Genomic DNA, 22,966 nt, shown 5'->3' on the forward strand with positions numbered 1-22,966 from the left:
GATGCCAATGAAGTAAGATGAGTTATTCAATGAGACTCGTATTGTAAAGAAGAAGAAAGAGACTGATCTAGAAAGGTGGGTCGAGGGTCGAGCCTCGACTATACATGTAAGTTTTTTACTTTTCATTAAGTATTTTGATTTACTTTTATATAAATTTTGAAATACTAATTCAATATAATTTTTCTTATAGGTTCGCTTCACAGCTGATGTGGGGGAATTCATACGCAGTCAGTCACCTAATGAGTCGGGCGAGGCAATCCAACTTTCGGATGAGGATGCTGAAAAAACACTCCTTGAGTACTTTATATACTTTGAACTAGACAATAGAACCAGTTTTCGAATGGGCTTGTAATAAGCGTTAACTTAGTTTTGTTAGCTTAATGTGTTAGTTTTATTGAACTTTATACTTTGTTGCTTTTTATTGTTGTTGTTGTTGTTGTTGTTTGTTGTTGTTGTTGTTGTTGTTGTTGGCATAAAATGCATGTTTAGGATTTTTGGTAAGCTGGCAGGTGGTATAGCTGCCAAAACAGGCATTTTCTGGCAAAAATATACCAAGAAAAGCGACCAACTTTGGTCGCTAATTGGTCGCTTGTCCCTTAAAAAAACAATTTTCTGGGCAATAGCGACCAACCTTGGTCGCTATTTAACCCAGATTTCTCAAAAGCGACCAACTTTGGTCGCTATTCTATTTTAAAAAAATAATTTCTGGAAATATAGCGACCAAAGTTGGTCGCTTATAATTAAAAAAAATATTTCTTGAAGTTAGCGACCAACTATGGTCGCTTATTTTTTAAAAAAATAAAAAAATTAATAAAAAAGCAACCAATCTTGGTCTCTATTTTCCAGATTTTAATATATAATATTTGGATTAGAGACCAAAGTTGGTCACTTTTTTATGATTAATAATAAATAAATAAATGACGTATTTTACATTTAGAGACCAACTTTGGTCGCCAAAATTATATTATTAAAATAATAAAGTGACCAAAGTTGGTCGCTATAGTCTTTACCTGGAATATTTGGTCCTTTTACCTTAGAGACCAAAGTTGGTCGCTAATTGCGACCAGGCATGTTTGGTCGCTTTTTGGTCGCTTTTAGGCCTATAAGCGACCAACTTTGGTCTATTTTTGTGGTCGTTTTTTACCGGATTTCTAGTAGTGACATACCAGTAATAAGAGAGTACAGCAGAATGCAAGAGCCAAATATGAGCACAATGTTAGCCTTGGCTTTCCAGCAGGCTAATAATAGTGAGGAGTAGGGAACAACAACAGAGCAAGAGAGAGAAGTAGCACAAGAGAGAGAGAGAGAGAGCAATGTGTATTGCTGTGTGAGTTTGTGATATGCAATGTGTTAGTGAGTCTCGTGCAAAAGAGAATGGGGGTATTTATAGTACTGAAGACGAGTAAACAAACAAGGTAGAAATCCATATTTAAGGAACTGGGTATCAATCATAATCAAATCAGTATAAGGACTCCCCTTTAATTAAAGAATCAAAGTCAAACGGTAATAAGCAGTTGTTTAAAAGGAAAGAAATCATAAAGCATAGTATGATCACATAAGGAAATAGACTAGCATAAGGTATACAATAAAGACTAGGTACATGATACTTAATTAGGGAAATATGTCAGACAAATCAATCAACATATTTGTGCACACATATAGGGCAGAATACTACCTTAATTCTAGAAAATAGTCTCAAAAATAATGAACGAGATTGAAAACCTAGGAGATCAGTATTAATTGAGGAAGGTATCCCATAAATTAAGGAAGCAATTCGAAATCAGTACCAAACTATAAGGAAAATACGCAAAATCACAATTTTTAAGGCAAGTATCACAGTCTTAAAGGGAGCTTGTAAGAATCAGTATAAAATCACCACGTCAACAATCAGAGAAATCTTAAGCAAAGAACACAGAAGGGTAGGGGAATGAAACACTAGCGGCAAAATTAAAGCAAAGAGCACGGAACTCAGAGAAGAATCTAGAAGAACACACAAACACGACAATAATACAAATATAAACCCTAAAGCTAGGGTTTCATTAGACTTAAGCAAAATGTTTAGAAATAGTGCTGAGAATCATGACTTAGTACTCAAAATCGGAAGATAAAGTATTTTCGAAAAGGGGTTAAGAAACCCTAGTTTCCAAAGGGAATAAAAACGTATAAAACTTGAATAATCGTAAAGATCGAGTAGAGAATAGTGCAAAACATAAAGGTATGAGTTAAAAACCGTTAAAAAATATAGAGATTTAAGAGGTTTGGGTCGAGATTAAGGTTTCATAAGAAACCAGAGGGAGAAGTGAGGGAAACCTGGCTGTGAACCTGGCTCAGATTAGTTCGGAGTTGGGCTGGGTTAGTTTAGAGTTGGGCTGGGGTGAATTTGGTTGGGTCTTGGGTTAAATTAAATCTGATGGGGTGGGGTTAAATTGGGGCTAAAAGTGAAATAATAATGGGCTATGTGTTAAATAGCCAATTTCCCCCTTTTATGTTATATAAAATAGTTAAAATAATTTTAAAAACAAATTAAAAGCACTGAACTAATTAATAATATATAAATATTAATATAAAAATACTGAAAATGATTTTATAATTATAAAATGTTGTTAATCGTAAAATAGGTTATAATTGCAATTATATGCAATTTAGCCTTAAAATACCCAATAAATTTGTAAAAATATGCAAAAATTAACTTAATTATATTTTGGTGTAAATATGAGAATGGAAGTAAATTATTCACAAAAAATGATAATTTGGAGAGCAATTACTGGATTTTGTACTACTGAAATAGACAATAAACTAATTTTAAAATCTTAAAAATTAGGGGAAAATACGAAAACTCTTGGGCATGCTCATATATGCATACACATGCCATTTTGAAAGTATTTGAGTATATAAAAAAATACCTAGGGAAAAATTGGGTATCAACAAGTACGGAATGAAAAGCCCGACATCGGGGTGTCACAAGTCATAGAGCATCTACTAAAAACTGTCCAAAATTCTAAGACTAATACAGTATGGAAATCATCTAATAATATCTATAGGAATATAGGAGGGAGAAGAGCAAGGCTGCGATCACCATGCAGCTACCTTGCCAACTCCAAAATATCTGCGACGGATGAAAATCAACGCTCCCAAGCACGTCTAGCAATCCCTGGATCTGCACACAGGGTGCAGGAAGTAACGTGAGTACACCAACTTAGTAAGTAATAAAAGTAAATAAAGACTGAGGTGTAGGAAACACATAAGTCCACATCATGAAATCTCAGTAATTACAACATGCTTTCAAATCAGTATATGAGTCAAATCATATCGTTTAAAATCTAGTTTTCGGTAAAATTATTTGAAGATATTTTTCAACAGTTTCAACAGAGACTCAATACAAATGAGGGTAAAAGTGATGAAAATCAAAGACAGCCTCTCGGGCACAAAATCACTCAGAATCAGCCCCTCGGGCAAACCTCACAGTCACTCATATACGGCCCATCGGGCATATCTCATATCTCATATCTCATATCACTCACTCAGGGTACCCGCGCTCACTTGGGGTGTGCAGACTCCGGAGGGGCTCCTTCAGCCCAAACGCTATAATCCGCATTGATAACTCACGTGTTGCACGGATAATTCACGTGCTAAAGTATCAATATCAGGATCCGCACGGATAACTCATGTGTTGCACGGACAACTCACGTGCTAACTCTAAATGTCCTCACAATTATAGGCCCTCGGCCTCACTCAGTCATAATCCTCTCAAGCCACTCGGGCTATCAGTAAAAACCAGGGTGCTCAGCCTAAAATAACATTTTATATGCATCAAAACGGTGTAATAAAGACTGAGTTATGAAATCAGTAAACATAGCATGACTAAGTATAGATTTTCAATCAAAAATAGTGAGAGGATAATAAGAAAAGTCCCCTAAGGGTCCAAACAGCTTTGGCACGAAGCCTAAATATGGCATTCAACCCAATTTACAAAAATTCTTTCTACAACACATAAGTATCAGATAGTTTCAGCCAAATACACAACTTAATAGTTGCTACAGGACGGACCAAGTCACAATCCCCAACGGTGCACGCCCATACTCTTGTCACCTCAAAACAGTAAAACAATGTAAAATTCGGGGTTTCATACCCTCATGACTAGATTTACAATCATTACTTACCTCAAACCGGTCAAGTTCCTACTCCGCGATGCCCTTTCCTCTGGAATCGTCCTCCAAATATCTCGAATCTAACCAAAAGTAATACAATGTAATCAATATAGGCCAAGGAACCAATTCCTTACGAGAAACTATCAATTCATACTAAAATCCCGAAATTCACCCAAACCCGGCCCCTGGGCTCACATCTTGGAATCCGACAAAAATTACAAAATAGGAAACCCCTTTCACTCACGAGTCTATACATACCAATTTCATCAAAATCCGACATCAAATGGTCCCTCAAATCCCCAAATCAAACTCTCCAATTTCAAGCCCTAATCCCCTCAATTTCATCCCTAATTTCTACTATTTTCATGCTTAAACAACTGAAAATTACCATAATCACAAGTATTAAGCTCAAGTTGTCACACCTCCTTTTTACCACCCAAAAAAGATATATAAGGGAGTTTTTCCAATTAAAGTGACATAAATCGAAATGGGATTATTTTATTTATTTTTCAAAATCGCCACTTGGAATGTGTCCCAAGTCACCGGTTTATTTTAAAATCCCAAATCGAGGAGAATTTTGACTTTATTTAAAAGTCTGCGAAACCAGAAAATCTAGGTAATGAATTCTGTTAACCCGAGAGAAGGTGTTAGGCATTCGCGGGTTCCATGGTTCGAGCACGGTCGCTTAACTATTAATAATTAGCCTAATTATCTGATTTATTACATGTTTTAAACTTATTGTACATTTTAACATTATAATTGCTTTTATTTATTTAAAATCGCTTTTAGGATTTATGGAATTATTTCTTGAACAAGTTACGATTATCGTACACTTGCCGTTTTGGAGCACACCGCAAACACGCTACATAAAATGCACCCGCAATTCGTGACATGCTTATTTTATTAATGTTCGAAGTTGTTACGATCGGGTCACATGAAAAATGTATACCTGAATTTGGGAATTATGTATCGTGATTATGCCACGGGAACCCTACCCAAAGTTACGATGATTTATTATTAATCGCGCCTAAAGCAAGCTACGATATTTGAATTATTTCCTAAACCAATTTGAGATTATTGCGAGGTCATGAGAAGTATGAAAAGTTCTTTTTGAACATTACTTGCAGCCTTATTAGGCTACTTGCAGCCTGTTTTAGGATTATTTTTGGATTTAAGACGCTTTTGAATAATAGTACATGTCAAACAATTGCAGCTTTCTAAGTAGCTAGACTTCCTGGGAATCTGATGATCAAGGAAAATAGTTTCTATCCATGCCCAAAACGTTCAGAGAGCAAAAGCTGCAATTAACATTCCTTTCACAAAGAAATCTCCACTCCTAATAACATGATTCACCCCAAATGGCTTCACAGACAAAAACTTCGAACACTTTAACTTTCAAGAATCGTAATCAATCAAATAGAACCTTCACATTCCAAATAAGAATGAACTTTGGAGATACAGATATAACACCAAGACAACAAACAAACATGAACCTTTGCCCGTCAACATTGAAAGCATTCAAATTGAAGTCTTTGTTCATGATTAACATTATAATCTAACAAGCTTTATATCGCGGAATTAAACACGAATTGTCTTTGTTCAAAGTTAAAGTTACATTAACCAAAGGACAACATTGAATTCTATAATGACCAGTTCTTCAATTACATTTCGAATGTCAGCTACATAAGTTTCAAAATAGAGTGAATAAGTGCTCAAATTCAACAGGAGCCTTTTTTAGGCTTGGGAAGAAAAAATCAACCTATAGACTACTCTTGTAACTACATATAGTTTTCCTCTATGACGCCACCAGGTTCAGTAGAAAATAGAAAAGCAGGATCAGTTATATGTTGAATAGAAACAGGATGAAAGCAAATAGAGTTAGCATGATTATCTAGGATTAACAATCATACTTAACTGAAAGTAGGCATCAAGGTAGTTCATACAAGTATCATCCTAGACTATGTCATCAATTCATCCAAATTGAAATCGAACAAACAGTGCAAAACCAAGATTCAAGTAGATCAAATGCAAGAGGAATCTAAAAAGAGCAGAATCTGATTCAAACTAATTTTGCTCAAGTGAAACAACGTCCGGCTAGTGAAGGAATAACAACACTCGGCTTCGAATCTCAGTCAGAAAACCAAATTGAAACTCAGAAAATAATGAAGAAAACTCCTTGAGACAGCAGTAACAAATACACTCTTCAAAACCATTTTTTTGTTTGTTTTTCCTTCGAATCGTAAAGCTGAGAATCTCAGATCTCAAGCTCAAATTTTGACAACTTTTGAATTTTTTGTTTTGTTTTTGAGGCTAGTGAGCCCGTCTTTAGGAGTGAGTGTGTAAGAACGAGAGAGGTGAGTGAGTTGAGAGGTGGGGCGATGGTCGTTCATCTCTGTTGTGAAGAAAAAGGGAGGTATCAGAATTCATATTCGTCTCCTCTTTTGGAGAATGAAACGCCGTTGCCCTCTATGTGAAAGAGAAGGGTCTGATGGTTCTTGCTTTAGCTTAGGAACTCTTTTGGGATAGATGTGTTAGTGCTTAGTCCTCTTTTAGGTTTGGAAGGTGAGTCTTTTAATGAGAGGGGAATGAGCTATTGGGTCAGGCGTGAGAATTGGGTAAAAGAATCACATTTGGGCCATTGCATTTGATCTTTGGGGTGACCCAATAAAAAACAGCATTTTCTTTTATTTTCTTTCTTTTCTTTAATTAATTAAAATCCTAAATCAATCTATTTTTATAGAAATTAAAATTCTTTATCTATTTCTAATATTAAAACAACTAGTTAACTTAAAACTAAAGAAAAATGCTAATTTTAAAGACTAAAATCTAAATATGTAAAAATGACTATTTTTTTGTGATTTTTGCTCAATATAATTAATTCCTAGATGCAAATTGAACCTAAGATGACATGAAATTAAAACGTAATAATTTTTTATGATTTTTAAAAAAAATGCATGAAATGCAACTAAATAAAGAAAAAAAAAACTTCTTAAATTCCTTAAAAATTATTTTTGGTATATTTTAGGAGTTATTTTCATGTGGGGCAAAAATTAGGTGCTCACAGCTGCTCCTCTTTGCTCAGAAACATGAAGAATTTTCGGGCAAAGATAAAGTGAGCAACTACGAGCAATTTTTGCCCGTTTAAAACTCCATTTGGAAGCATTTTGAAAAAGTTTGATCGAACCTTGCTTCGGAGGTTGCCTACATATTGTTGGCTATAAAGGAATCAGGTCGGTGTAGTACTGAAAGTTTTGGTAGCTGGGACTACTGAGAAACTGTGATTTCACAGTTGTTGCTGCTGTTTCTGCTTGCTGAGCTCCTTATTACACCAAAATGAAAATAAAAACTAAACTAACTAAGCCTATCAGCTACGAGTTACAAGATTCCTATATATAAATTTTCTGGAGCTCGATCTTGAGTCTTGACTGGATGCGGACTCTAATCTGAATCTTGATGCTCATTAGTTGCAGGTGCTAGTTCATTCTTCTTTAATTTTTGAAACAAGACGGGACTTGCAAGGCTTGCAGCTTCAATCATGCCTTGAGCAGTCCAGATGCGGATCCATAATTTTAAGCTTATGGGTTCCTATAACAATCTCAAGTTAATCAACATGATAACTGGACCAACGAACTGAGTTCCAAGCTAAATACTTTTATATTTTTAATGAATTTTTTAGTACAAATATAGGGTCTATGCAAAAGTTACTGGGTTCACGGGAACCCGTAACCTTTGCTCTAGATCCGCCTCTGGAGCAGTCCATATGTTTTTCGCCTTTGCACTTTGTTTCACTTTATTTTATTCTGGATCGAGACTTCTTTTGGTCGTCTCGAAACTTGTGCCTCAAGGCAAAAACTTGCTCATGCACCAAAACAAACAAACAAACGAAATTTTTCTGCCCCGGTTTTGACTAGGAAACTTTCGTGAGTTATTGTAACAAAAATCTAAATCTTTATTGAAAGCAGTAAAATCAGGATTGTGTATCCTTGGAAAAAAAGATATTAGGGAATGGAGCCTTATATCTAAAATAAAATCAAATGGGGATCGGAGGCCCTAAGTTGGAAAGATTACTAGGTTATGTTGGCATCAACTAAGGAATGTGACCCTGTGCCGGAAAAGATTACCAGGTTATACTAGCAAAGCTAGGGAGTGAGACCCTATGTTGGAAAAGATTACCAGGTTATGCTTGCATCAGCTAGGGAATGAGACCCTATGTTGGAAAAACTTACGAGGTTATGCTGGAAAAATCATCGGGTTATGCCAAAAAAGTCCTCAGGTTATGCCAAGGAAGTCATCAGATTATGCCGGGGAAGTCATCGGGTTATGCCGGAAAGGTCCTCGGGTTATGCCGGAGAAGTCATCGGGTTATGCTGGGAAAGGCCATCGGGTTATGCTGGAAAGGTCATCGGGTTATGTCAGGGAAGGTCATCGGATTATGCCGGGGAAGGTCCTCGGGTTATGCCGGAGAAGTCATCGGGTTATGCCGGGGAAGTCATCGGGTTATGGCGGAAAGGTCCTCGGGTTATGGCGGGAAAGTCATCGGGTTATGCTGGAAAGGTCCTCGGTTTATGTCGGGAAAGTCAGCGGGTTATGCCAGGAAAGTCATCGGGTTATGCCGGAAAGGTCCTCGGGTTATGCCGGCGAAGGTCATCGGGTTGTGCCGGAAAAGTCCTTGGGTTATGCTGGGGAAGTCATCGGGTTATGCCGGGGAAGTCATTGGGTTATGCCAGAAAGGTCCTCGGGTTATGCCGGAGAAGTCATCGGGTTATGCCGGAAAGGTCCTTGGGTTATGCCAGGGAATTCATCGGATTATGCCGGAAAGGTCCTCGGGCTATGTCGGGATCAACTAGGGAGTGGGACCCTATGTTTGGAAAGATTACCAGGTTATGCTGGCATCGACTAGGGAATAGGATCCTATGTTGGAAAAAATTACCAGGTTATGCTGGCATCGGCTAGGGAATGAGACCCTATATTGGAAAAGACGTAGCTAGAGACTGGAAACCATATGCTACCATGATTTTGAATCTTTCTTCTTCTTCTTCTTTTCATTTCATTTTTGGCATTTTTTTATTTAAGAAAATGAATAAAATGCAGGAAAAAATTTGGAGGAGACTTCCCTTTTGGATTGATCATTGCTGCAGAGTTGTTTCTAGCCCTTGCGCAGTTTCTTTTGGTTGCACCTGCTTCTTATAAGGTTGCTTTGGATTGCACTTGTTTCTCTTTCAAACAAAGAACAATTATCAGTTCGAAACGGTGGTTGGTTTTGTGACCTTGATTATTTAAACCACTTGATCTTGGCCCCTTTCATCTGTAACTGGTTGTTTTCCTGAATACCTATTGCATTTCTGACCCTTGAGACACTCTGGCTTTTACAGACTTTGCCATGACTATTGGTCGATGAGACTCAACCTTTTCGATTTTATTTTGCCTTAGTAGGCCTTTCCCTTCTTACTTGTTGTTTTTCTTCTTCTTCTTCTTCTTCTTCTTCTTCTTCTTCTTCTTTTTTTTTTTTTTTAAAACTTCGGAGCATTAGGGAACTTTTGGCTCCTCAAACTTTGCTGCAATGGCTAGTCGCTTGGGACTTAACCTCTTCAACTTCATGTACCTTTATAGGCACTTCAATTTGATTTTCTCCTTCTAAGAGTTTTGATTTCGAAACATCAGCCGCCATGGCCGGTCGAGGTCGACTTGATGCCCCTTACGAGGTTGGGTGCCTTTTTGCATATGAGTTTGTATCAAATGAGAACCCTGTAAATCAGTCTTACCATCCTTTCTTTGTCTTAGTTCCGGAATAGAATTAGACCGAAAGGGATTCAAAAGAAAACAGACAATGGAATGGAGAATGAGTTTAAAACAAAAAGTGTCCCTTTCGGGGAAAGGAAAGAAGGACTTATCTGAAGTACATGTGGACTTCAATGAATATGACATGCCTTTTCGACTGGATGTCTGATCTCTGTAAACCGTCCGACTCTCAGAAATTCATCACAACTTTTCCTCAAAATCGAGAAACCTTGCCAGGACTCTGTTGATGCCGATGGCTGTGAGGATCCTCTTTTCGATCAGGGGTGCCCTTTGCGGGTTTTCACGAGCTGGCCTCTCTTATTTCTCTTCTCACCATCGCCTTATAGTGCTCTTTGCGAGTTTTCACTAACAAGAGCCTCTCATTTTCAATTTCTCTGCTTACCATCGCCTTACGGTGCCCCGTGTGGGTTTTTACCAATAAGAGTCTCTCATTTTATTTCTCTCATTTTGATTGCATCGGATCCAAGTACCTGCATTCTCCGATCCTTGAACATTCTCACCGATTGATCAGAAGGACTTGAATAGGATTTGGGGTAAAAAGAATTTGGATTGAATTACAACTTTGGAACCTTTCAGGCGCAACCATCGCCGAACCATAGTAACTTCTGCCCCAGTTTTAACTTTTGGGGAATTTTGGATTTTTATTTTGGTGTAACTGAACCCCAGAGAGAGACTGCCTATGTATCCTTTCGGAATCAAGTTGAACGTAGTTCAGGAATTGTTTTTGATTTTTCTTTTGTTTTTCTGTTTTGTTTTGTTTTCTCTTTCTTTTTCCTTTCCTTTTTTCTCTCTTTTTTCAGTTTTTTTTTTCATTTTCTTTGTCTTTTCTTCCCTTTTTTTTTATCTTTCCTTTTCTTTTCCTTTTTCATTTTTTTCTACATTTCATTTTATTTTTAATTTTTAATTTTTTCAATAACACTTTCAGGTTCTAAAGAGGGTAATCAAAGAAAAGTAATCGGCTCAAAGGGTTTGCAAAGGGTTGATAGTGTTTGGATAGTGAGAAAGAAAGCCTTCTTCATCCCAATCAGAGAACCTTAATGCTTTATAGAGGATCCAACATAGTACATTTTGACTGCATTTGCATTGACAGTTGTTTCAGGGACATTTCCTTCGATGTGTCCCAAGTACAACGCACTCTTTTGGCAGTACTCTTGTTACAATGTATGAGCCTTTCCAATCAGGAACGAATTTTCCTTCAACTGTTCCAACTCTTTGTTTTATTTCCTTAACTTATCTTCATTGCGAACTAATTCTTGATTCATTATTTCGAGGTCTGACAGTGTTTCAGGATCTGGGCATGAAGTCCGCAAGCATGTCATGTTGTTGAAATATACATTTAACAGAACTGAGAAGAGAATAAGAAAAAATGACGAGATTATGAAAAGAGACATCCCTGGAAGAATTTCATTTGATTTTTTTTTGTTTTTGATTGATTTTTTTTTTGAATTTTAAAGATAGAAGGGTTTACATCGGAAAGTAAGACAATAAAGTAAAACGTTCGGATCACACCCTGAGATAATCCGGATGCAGAAAGGATAGCAAGACTGGCTACAGAGACTCCCGTCTGATGGTGAACTTTCAGGCTTGGCGACCGTTTTTCGGCTTTTCTTTTGTCTCGGCAATGGTTGCAATAGCCTTCAATGCCGGATCAAATTCCTCATCTTTACAAATCATTCCGACTATTGGCCCAGTGTTGTGAGCAGTCAACATATTGTTTATCACATCAGAAGCTTCTTCATCCCAAAAACGATTCTTTCAGCTTCAATCAAGTCTTTAATTGCCTTTTTAAAGGTCCAACAATCCTCCGAACTATGTCCCACTGCTCCAAATTGGTATTCACATCTAGCATCAGCTCAGTGCGAGGGGGACTCGGGGTTCGGTCGGTTCGGGGCCACTGGCTGCAACAGATCTAGTCTGATTAGCTTTTGGAACAAGCTTGAATACGATTCACCAATAGGGGTGAACTGATTCTTTTGAAAGGCTCTCTTAGGCTAGGATTGCACTGGGGATCATTTGATTGGGAATTATATAGAGCTTGGTAAGAATGGGCATTTCTGGGAGGTGGAGCTTGGTTTTGTGTATAATGTTGTGGCCGCATGTAAGGTTGCGCGCTCATCACCACGTAAGGAGGCGGTGCAACAATATAAGCATCATCTTGAAGGGGATAATAGTGTGTTGGGACCATAGGAGGCACATATGATTGGTTGAATGACCTGTGGGCCCCCTCGAGCTTGAATCCATCATGGCTCCCTCTTCACTCCCATTGTTGTTCATCAAAACCTTTGAACCATTTTGAGCAGCCTTTGAGGTGGCCTTAAAAGCAGCATGACTCAAGATTCGCCCTGTTTTTAAACCGTTTTCAAACATTTCCCCAATTTTGATAGCCTCAGTGAAAGGCTTACCCATAACGGATATCATATTCTAGAAGTAGTCCGCCTCTTGGGCCTGTAGAAAATCTCAACCATTTCTGATTCGTCCATTGGAGGCTTTACCCTGGCAGCTTGCTCACGCCATTTGACAACATATTCGCAGAAGCTTTCCGCAGTTTTTTTTTCAAATTGGTCAAAGAGTTTCCTGTTGGAAGCGATGTTCATATTATATTGGAACTGGCGGACAAAATCTCGAGCCATAACGTCCCACACATGCCAATGGGTAATTTTTGATCCGTATACCACTCAGAAGCGATTCCGGTGAGGTTTTCCCCAAAATATGCCATTAGCAGCTCCTCTTTTCCACCAACGCCTCTCAATTGGTTACAGTATCGCTTCAGGTGAGCGACCGAGTCTCCATGCCCGCCGTACTTTTCAAATTTTGGCATCTTGAAGCCAGCTGGCAAGTGGACATGTGGAAACATATAGAGGTCAGAGTATGAGACACTCTTTTGGCCGCTCAGACCTTGCATGTTTTTCAGGCTTTGTTCCACGCTCTTTATCTTCTGAGTCATTTCCTCTTGCTCGGGATTTTTAACAACCTTTTCTTGCTCCACCGAGAGATCATATTGCGGAGGTTGAGCGAAAGAGTACGGGGCCACATAAGTTATTTCTAATTGAAGCTGTGGACCCTGAAAGGTGAGCATTGGAGGCTCAATATACTGTCGTGATAAAGTTGGTTGTGCTCTGGTGCAGACTGGTGCTGTAGAGAACAATATTAGAGGTGCCCAGAAAACTGGCACCTGGGGGCGAACCACAGAAGGCATGTCAGGAACATTGGACGGCATTGGAGGGTGCCCGCATGAGATGAGCGGGTTAGGCACAGGGGCGTTGGTAACCTCACCTGACCCGAGGATAAACTCAGGAAACCCAGGGATTGCACTTAGCGGTTCTCTACCATTAGACCAGGCGTCCCACATTTCCAATATGCAGAGATGCAACATCCTATTCTTTTCAGCAACTGCTGATTCTGGTTGTGGAATAGCCAGTGTTGGGCTATCCTTAGGATCGATGATTTGTAGATGGCTTTCAGAGGCCATATGAACCTTTCCTTTGTTGTGAAGTAAGGATGGGAAGCCAGATTACCAACAAAACCAACCACCTAAACAGAACCTGGCTAATTTGCACATCCAATAACCTTGTTAGTTTTAAGACGCTTAACATATAGGAAAATGCATATTGGGATGCAATGCACCTAAACAGTTAAACGTTTCTACTATGTGTTTGAACGAGTTGCATATTTCATCCCTGCCTTAATCTAACCTTCTTCTTTTTTCAATCTGCACTTATTTTCATTTTTGCTTCTCTCTAATCACTCTTGATTTTGGTTTTGTTTCTGTAGCTCTTTTCTTTTATGTCGCTCTTTTTTTTTCTTTTTTTCTTTTTTACTCTTTTCTTTTTCACTCAAATTTTTCTCTTTTTTTCAGTTTATTTTTCACTCAATTAATTTTATGGCTATGATCAAATCCGACAGGGATTGCCTACGTATCATGATGCCGCATGAATCAGATCTTGCGTAGTTTAGGGAGATTGAAAATGGAGTAAATAAACTAACTCATTTTTTCTATATTTTTTTTAGTTTTTTTTATAACACTCAAACCATGAAAGCTTTGAGACAATTTTTTTTTTCAATTCTTTGTTTTGTTTTTTTTGAATTTTCGAAAGAAATGCTTTAAAAGAAGAAAAGAAATATTTTTTGGATTTTTGATTTTGACTTTTTTTTTTGAAAGAAAGACTTCTGAAATTTCTTTTTCTTTTGATTTGAACATATGGAATTTCAAAAGTAAAAGGAAAATATTTTTGTTTGAATTTTTATTTTTTTTCTCTTTTTCTAAAGAAGAAAGAAAAATATTTTTTTTTTTGGATTTTGGATGTTGCCTCTTAAATTTTCGAAAGAGGGACTTTTAAGAAAATATTTTGGACTTCTGAGTTTTTTTTTTTTTTTTAAATTTACAAAAGTACTTCTAAAGAAAAACGAAAATATTTTTAAACTTCAATTTTAAATTTTTTTTTTGAAAGAAAGACTTTTAAACAAAGAAAAGATTTATTTTTATTCTACTTTTTTTTTTTTGAATTTTTGGGAAAAGACTTCTTAAAAAGGTAGAAAACTATTTTTGTTCTTTTTTGAATTTTGATTTGACTTGTGGATTTTCGAAAGAAGGACTTTTAAGAAAATATTTCGGATTTCTGAGTTTCTCTTTTTTTTTTTTTAATTTCCGAAAGTACTTTCAAAGAAAAGCAAAAATATTTTTGGACTTTATTTCTCAAATTTTTATGGACATTTACAAAAGAAAGACTTCTGAAGAAGAAAAAAATATTTTTGGATTTTTGTTTCTGTTTTTTTTTTGGGATTTGTTTTGTATTTTTTTTATTTTCTTTTTTTCTTTTTATTTCTTTTTCCGTATGAAAGACTTCAGAAAGAAGGAAACTACTTTTTTTGAGTTTTAAAAAAACTTCTTCCTTTTCTTTTGAATTTTTTAAGGAAAGATTTCTAAAGAAGGAACTAAAGGAATTGTTTTTTTTTTTGGATTTTTAAAAATTGGGGTCGGAACCGATAAGGTTTGCCTACGTATTTCACATCCGGTGAGAATTAGACCTGCGTAGTTCGGTCAGTTTTGACGAAACAGGGAAATATGACACTTGAATATTTTGGGCTCATTTTGAAATGACCTTGTCTTTTCTTTTTCCCTTTTTTTTCAGAATTTCGATAGAGTTTCGGAATTTTTCAAATACCTACCTCTCACTCTTGTTTTTATTTTTTATTTTTATTTTCTTCTCTTTTTTTTTTAATTTTCTTTCCCTATTCTAGAAGTCGGTCAACATGCAAGCCGAAGCAAATAGATGAGCAGGTAGCACGTAAGATGAATCATGATGGTCTTTTTAATTTGGGTACACCTGTCCTAGACAGACCCAACACCTGTGTTGAGTCCCCAAAGTCAGATGCATGTGATGCAAACAAACGTACCTACTAGGGATCCAGCATGAGACAATGTTATTCTAGGTTTAAAATTTGGGTGTATTGTTCGAGACCTGGCTTACCCGAGCGGACAGCTCGAGTCGGGGGGAGGGGGGCAGCGTACCGGGAATACAGAAGCTTCACCGGCTTTGCAACTTGTCCGAACCTCGTTCTAAAATTGGGATATGACTCTAACAGAAAAGAAGTCACACGAAGTGCACACTTCCTAGATGATTTGGAAGACTCAGGGAGAAGAGGGTTTCGTAACAATTTATATACAGTCCAAACCATATCAAAGCGGTAAAAACGACATTTAGCACATTAAGCTCAAACATGTAAAAATCAGATAATAAATAAAGTCAAGTATAACAATTATTCTAAGCTCGAATTCTTAAACCTTGAATCAGAAGTTCTGGGTTCTTTTCCCCAGCAGAGTCGCCAGAGCTGTCACACCTCCTTTTTACCATCCGAGAGGGATATATAAGGGAGTTTTTCCAATTAAAGTGACATAAATCAAAATGAGATTAATTTATTTATTTTTCAGAGTCGCCACTTGGAATAATTTATTTGGTGTCCCAATCACCGCTTTATTTTAAAAATCCCAAATCGAGGAGAATTTGACTTTATTTAAAAGTCTGCGAAACCAGAAAATCTAGGTAAGGAATTCTGTTAATCCATGAGAAGGTGTTAGGCATTCCCGGGTTCCGTGGTTCGAGCACGGTCACTTAACTATCAATAATTGGCCTAATTATCTTATTTATTACATGTTTTAAACCTATTGTGCATTTTAACTTTATAACTGCTTTTGTTTATTTAAACCGCTTTTAGGATTTATGGAATTATTTCTTGAACAAGTTACGATTATCGTACACTTGCCGTTTTGGAGCACACCGCAAACCACGCTACATGAAATGCACCCGCGATTCGCGTCATGCTTATTTTATTAATGTTCAAAGTTGTTACGATCGGGTCACATGAAATACACGCCTAAAGCAAGCTACGATATTTGAATTATTTCCTAAACCAATTTGAGATTGTTGCGAGGCCATGAGAAGTATGGAAAGTTCTTTGTGGAAGAGGTGTAAGACTAACTATTGGATTTATTAGCAAGTTCAATTACCTTACTAGACTACTTGCAGCCTGTTTTAGGATTATTTTTTTGATTTAAGACGCTTTTGAATAATAGTACATGTCAAACAATTGTAGCTTTCTAAGTAGCTAGACTTCCTGGGAATCTGATGATCAAGGAAAACAGTTTCTATCAATGCCCAAAATGTTCAGAGAGCAAAAGATGCAATTAACATTCCTTTCACAAAGAAATCTCCACTCCTAATAACATGATTCACCCCAAAATGGCTTCACAGACAAAAACTTCTGACACTTTAACTTTCAAGAATCGTAATCAATCAAACAGAACCTTCACATTCCAAATAAGAATGAACTTTGGAGATACAGATATAACACTAAAACAACAAACAAACATGAACCTTTGCCCGTCAACATTGAAAGCATTCAAATTGAAGTCTTTGTTCATGATTAACATTATAATCTAACAAGCTTTATATCGCGGAATTAAACACGAATTGTCTTTGTTAAAAGTTGAAGTTACATTAACCAAAGGACATCATTGAATTCTATAATGACCAATTCTTCAATTACATTTCAAACGTCAGCTACATAAGTTTCAAAATAGAGTGAATAAGTGCTCAAATTCAACAGGAGCCTTTATTAGGCTTGGGAAGGAAAAAGCAACCTATAGACTACTCTTGTAACTATATATAGTTTTCCGCTATGACGCCACCAGTTTCAGTAGAAAATAGAAAAGCAGGATCAATTATATGTTGAATAGAAACATGATGAAAGCAAATAGAGTTAGCATGACTAGCTAGGATTAACAATCATACTTAACTGAAAGTAGGAATCAAGGTAGTTCATACAAGTATCATCCTAGACTATGTCATCAATTCATCCAAATTGAAATCGAACAAACAGTGCAAAACCAAGATTCAAGTAGATCAAATGCAAGAGGAATCTAAACATGTCTTGGTCATTCAACAAAAATGATACAAAAAGGGACTTAGAACTGACCTAGGTGAAGAGGAAAACACCAAAGGATAATCCAAAAAAGAGCAGAATCTGATTCAAACTAATTTTGCGCAAGTGAAACAATGTCCGGCTAGTGAAGGAACAACGACACTCGGCTTCGATTCGCAGTCAGAAAACGAAAATGAAACTCAGAAAATAATGAAGAAAACTCCTTGAGACAGCAACAACGAATGCACTCTTCAAAATTATTATTTTTAATTTGTTTTTCCTTCGAATCGTAAAGCTGAGAATCTCAGATCTCAAGCTCGAATTTTGATAGCTTTTGAATTTTTTGTTTTGTTTTTTAGGCTAGTGAGCCCGTCTTTAGGAGTGAGTGTGTAAGAACGAGAGAGGTGAGTGAGTTGAGAGGTGGGGCGATGGTCGTTCATCTCTGTTGTGAAGAAAAAGGGAGGGATCAGAATTCAGATTCGTCTCCTCTTTTGGAGAATGAAACGCCGTTGCCCTCTATGTGAAAGAGAAGGGTCTGAAGGTTCTTGCTTTAGCTTAGGAACTCTTTTGGGATTGGGGTCTGTTTATTGTCATTTTTAGAAGAAGAAGGAATGGAGGAAACCAAAATGGGGGAGATGCACCGTTTTCAGCTTTCTTCGAGAAGGGGAGGGTCTGTTTCCTCAGATGTGTTAGGTCTTAGTCCTCTTTTAGGTTTGGAAGGTGAGAGTCTTTTAATGAGAGGGGAATGAGCTATTGGGCCAGGTGGGAATAGGGTAAAAGAATCACATTTGGGCCATTGCATTTGCTCTTTGGAGTGACCCAATATAAAAAAACAACCTTTTCTTTTGTTTTCTTTTTTTTTCTTTCTTTTCTTTAATTAATTAAAATTCTAAATCAATCTATTTTTGTAAAAATTAAAATTCTTTATCTATTTCTAACATTAAAACAACTAGTTAACTTAAAACTAAAGAAAAATGCTAATTTTAAAGACTAAAATCTAAATATGTAAAAATGACTATTTTTTGTGATTTTTGCTCAATGTAATTAATTCCTAGATGCAAATTGAACCTAAGATGGCATGAAATTAAAACGTAATATTTTTTATGATTTTTTTATGATTTTTTTTAAAAAATGCATGAAATGCAACTAAATAAAGAAGAAAAAAACTTCTAAAATTCTTAAAAATTATTTTTGGTATATTTTAGGAGTTATTTTTATATGGGAAAAAAATTAGGTGCTCACACAAGTAACTTACCTCAATGTAAACCCCCTTGATTCCCTCTTCAAAACTCTTCATAAAAGCTCCAAGTTCGAATAAAAATGGTGGAAATAACTCAAATTTCGCGAAGGGTCCAATTTATACTTTCTGCCCAAGCATTCCCGCACCTAAAGCCCTTTTCTCGCACCTGCACAACCGCTTTCGCGATCAAAACAACCGCACCTGCAATTTTCACTTAATCGCCCAAGACCGCTTCTGCGATCCATTCCCCGCACCTGCGGTCTCGCAGGTGCGCTCCACCTTCTGCACATGCGGTCCAGCTTCAGATTCCAAGTCCCACATCTGTGGTCCCCTTTGACTTCTGTGGACCTCGCACCTGCGGTCCCCATTCCGCAGGTGCGATTATGACAACTGAGAACAAATCTTCAGCATTCCTCCAAATTCCATCCTTGATCCGTCAACCACCCGAAATCAACCCGAGGCCCTCGGGACCTCTACCAAATATACCAACAAGTCACATATCAACATTCAAACTTAGTCGAACCTTCGGAACACTCAAAACAACATCAAAACACCAAATCAACCTCGGTTTAAGCCTAAGAACTTCTAAACTTCTGAATTCCGCAACCGATACCGAAACCCACCAATTCACCTCCGAATGACCTGAAATTTTGCACACACGTCACAAATAAAACTACGGACCTATTCCAACTTCCGGAATTCCAGTTCGACCCTGATATCAAAATTTCCATTGTCGACCGAGAATCGCCAAATTTCTAATTTCGTCAATTCAAGTCTTATTCTACCACGAACCTCCAAATCACATTCCGGACGCGCTCCCAAGTCCAAAATTACCTAATGGAGCTAACCGAATCATCAGAATTCACATCCAAGATTGTTCACACATAAGTCAACAACCGGTTGACTTTTTCCGACTTAAGCCTTATCAAAGAAACTAAGTGTCTCATTCCACACCGAAACTACTCCAGACCCGAACCAACCAATACGATACGATGAAATACAGCTGAGGAACACATAAGGAAGCAGAAATGGGGAAAACTGGGCTATAACTCATGAAACGACCGGCCGGGTCATTACATATATACATTATATATATAGAGAGCGAGAGAGGGTGAGAGAGAGAGAAAGAGAGAGAAAGAAAGAGGGAATTTTACGTAGGTGGCTTGTCATAGCCTTGTCACTACCTCGTCGAGGTTAGACTCTACACTTACGGAGTACATTGGGTCTGTTGTACTCATGCTATACTTCTGAACTTTTGCAAATACTAGTGTGGATCCCAGCGGCGTCTAATGGTATTTTGCTCGGATTCAACTATATTCGTAGACTTAGGATATAGCTCACATCGTCCGCAACCCCGGAGTCCCCTTCTTTATTATTATACTGTTTATCTAGTCTCAAACAATTGTATTTGCTTTAGACATATATGTACTACTCTAGTTGCTCGTGTATTCATGACTCTGGATTCTGGGAGATGTTTGGATATTGTCATATGTATTATTATTCCATTTCAGACTATTTCAGTTTATTTTCATTAATGTTTTGTTTTGAATTATTAAAATTGGTTAAATAATCTAGCTAACGTTGTCTTGCCTAGCAAATAAAATGTTAGACGCCATCACGATCCCGAAGGTGAGATTCCGAGTCGTGACAATTACACTATATGATTACAAACTAATATAACTTTTTTAATTCTCTTTTTCCCCCAAATATATTAGTACGACTTCTTTTACGCCGTTTCTCGTATTCTCAATTTTCAACCTTCCAACATGTTGCTTATAGTGTGCTTTCATATAATTTTATAATTTTTATATTTTGTAACAAAATATAAACTTCATATTATATTCATATGAGTTGACAAAAAATTAAATATATATTTTTTAATTACTATAAATTAAATATGAGTTATTTTAAAGATTGCTGAATATGGTTATTCTTTACGATATCAGTTACCACACTATAATTATTTAATACTCTTATTTTAAAAAATATAGTTTAAATACCTTGTTTTAAGTAATATCTAATATATTTTTACATACATGTATTTATCATACATTAAAAATTTCTTACTTTGTATTTTACTAGTTCTGTTTTCTAATCATTAGTATATATATTTACTTTAAAATACTTTTAAGCTCATATCTAACTACTTTCTTATATTCACATGAGTAGAATGTTATCAACTTTTTATAATATTATTTATTAATATATATATTTTTACGGAAATATATTTATTTTATTACCTCATTAATTAAAATTTGATATTTATTTTTACATATATGTTTATCGCACATTAAAACTTATCTAAAATGTTAAATTGAAAAAGTTTATTTAACTATGTAATTATACTTGTCCAATCAATTATGAAAATGGTAATTTTAATGGAGAATTATACATAAGTACAACTCATTCACACACATCGCAACTAAGTAGCTCAGTTATAACTTTGCAAATCTATAGCCGAAAAATAATAGGCCAAAATCCAAAAAAGCTTAACATTTTTTCACACAATCAGCATTTCTTACGGTCAATGGTATTCGACATTTCTATTGTTGAGGAGAGATTATGTACTTATCTCCTACCAAAACCAATATTTTACTATTAACTTTATGAGACAATTAATAAAATATATTTATATACAAAAAGAGAAAGAAAAAAGAAGAAGAACTGGTAGCGGTTTTCCCCCTTTGTCAGTTGCAGAGAATTTGTCGGTTTCTAAATAGTTACTAAACATATAGTATATGAATATAAAAGTAGAAGAACTCGATTAAACAATTAGTAAAGTAGATATTCATTTATAAACAAACAAATAGAATAAATTTCGCAGCTTTTTTGCTTTGTCAATGGTAGAACAGATGGTAAATCCTTCTCATACACACATCATTACTAGATTTTAGTTCTTTATTTTTTTCTTCAATGATGCCATTAATGGAGTTTAACCCAAAACATTAATGGAGTTTAACCCAAAACAAAGAATAAGTTAAAATTAAGTAAAGGAGGTTGTCCAACTTGAGAAAAGGTAAGAAAACACACAAAAATTAATTTCGCCGTTGTGCATTCTTATACAGTGGTATATAAAAAAATCATATACACTATATATATATATATATATATATATATATATATATATATATACATATATATATATTGTATTTATAATATCTAAACAATGTACTTACATTGTATAATTGTGTATAAACAATAATTATATACGTTTACAGAGAAAATACCTTTTATCCACCATTATACCTTAATTTTAACACTAAATTCATTGAAGAAGAAAGAAGAAGAAGTTAGTAATCTACCAAATACTTGGTATAATAGTGTATAAGAGATGTTTATATACTCATATACACTATTATACATTACTATACAAATGAATTCTATCAATGAAGCTTCAGAGATTCTTCTTTCTTGAGCCTCTTTTGAAATTTGACTTAAATGTAGCTCAAATCTGCTCCAAATCACTTCAAATTTAAGTTTTAAACTCCTCTTGATATTTTCAACCAATTGGAACAACACCCAATGATATTTTCAAGCAAACCCAATAACGCCCACTTCAAAATTAATCTCAAATCTTAGATCTGAATTTGCTTTCAAACTTAAAATTTCAGATATGGTTCAAACTTAAAGCTTCAACCTTCAATGGAGTTTTTTTAGTCAATCAAATTTTAGATTTGAGAAACTTGAGCTCCAATAATAGAGGTTTTATGATTATATACACGGAAAGGAAGAGAATACTAAACCTAGTAGCAAGGATGAGGCAAATTCGTCACTGAACAACTTCAAAAATCTTGTTCAAATATCCAGGTTCTTATATGGAGTTGAAGTGTGCTTATATGATAAGGCAGAATACGCATAAAAGAGAGCTATCAAGAAGCTTATGTAGGCTATGGACTATGGAGGAACTGCGTCTTTAGTTTTGGGCTAAATGATAAAAAGATTCTTTTAGATTATGTACAACCTGGACCAAATAGGGTAAGAGCTTTAAACTTGGGCCATTTTCAGTTAGGTTGGCGGGTCAAGTGACAACAGACATAATTTGAATGTAATTACGTTGTTACAAACAAATATTTCATTATAATTGCTATACTGTATAATTATCAGGATGTAAATTACTAGCCTAATAATTACACAATCAACTACTTATACATGACTTTCCAAACTGATCCTAGGTGATTTCTTTTTATCTGTTTAAGTATTGGTGGATATAGTTTCCCATACTTATGCGGGTAGGAGGTAGTATATTTTTTCGTAAAATTAGCCGAGGTACACACAAACTAACTCGAATACTTCGGCTATAAAAAATAAAAATGTAAATAAAATCTATGAGTTTGGTTCAAAAGTGTTCTTGAAAATGGGG

General features: G+C 35.9%; 1 long non-coding RNA gene across 1 annotated transcript; it reads right to left on the reverse strand.

Annotated features, from left to right (window-relative positions):
* Positions 1-2,873: 2,873 nt before the first annotated feature.
* LOC138886546 (uncharacterized) lies at positions 2,874-18,063 on the reverse strand. Its single transcript, XR_011405540.1, has 3 exons — positions 17,421-18,063; positions 4,161-4,228; positions 2,874-3,157 (listed from the first exon to the last, which is right to left on the reverse strand). It is a non-coding gene; the product is annotated as an uncharacterized lncRNA (long non-coding RNA).
* Positions 18,064-22,966: the final 4,903 nt, after the last annotated feature.

This window comes from Nicotiana sylvestris, chromosome 2 (genome assembly GCF_000393655.2).
Source record: "Nicotiana sylvestris chromosome 2, ASM39365v2, whole genome shotgun sequence".
NCBI lineage: Eukaryota > Viridiplantae > Streptophyta > Magnoliopsida > Solanales > Solanaceae > Nicotiana > Nicotiana sylvestris.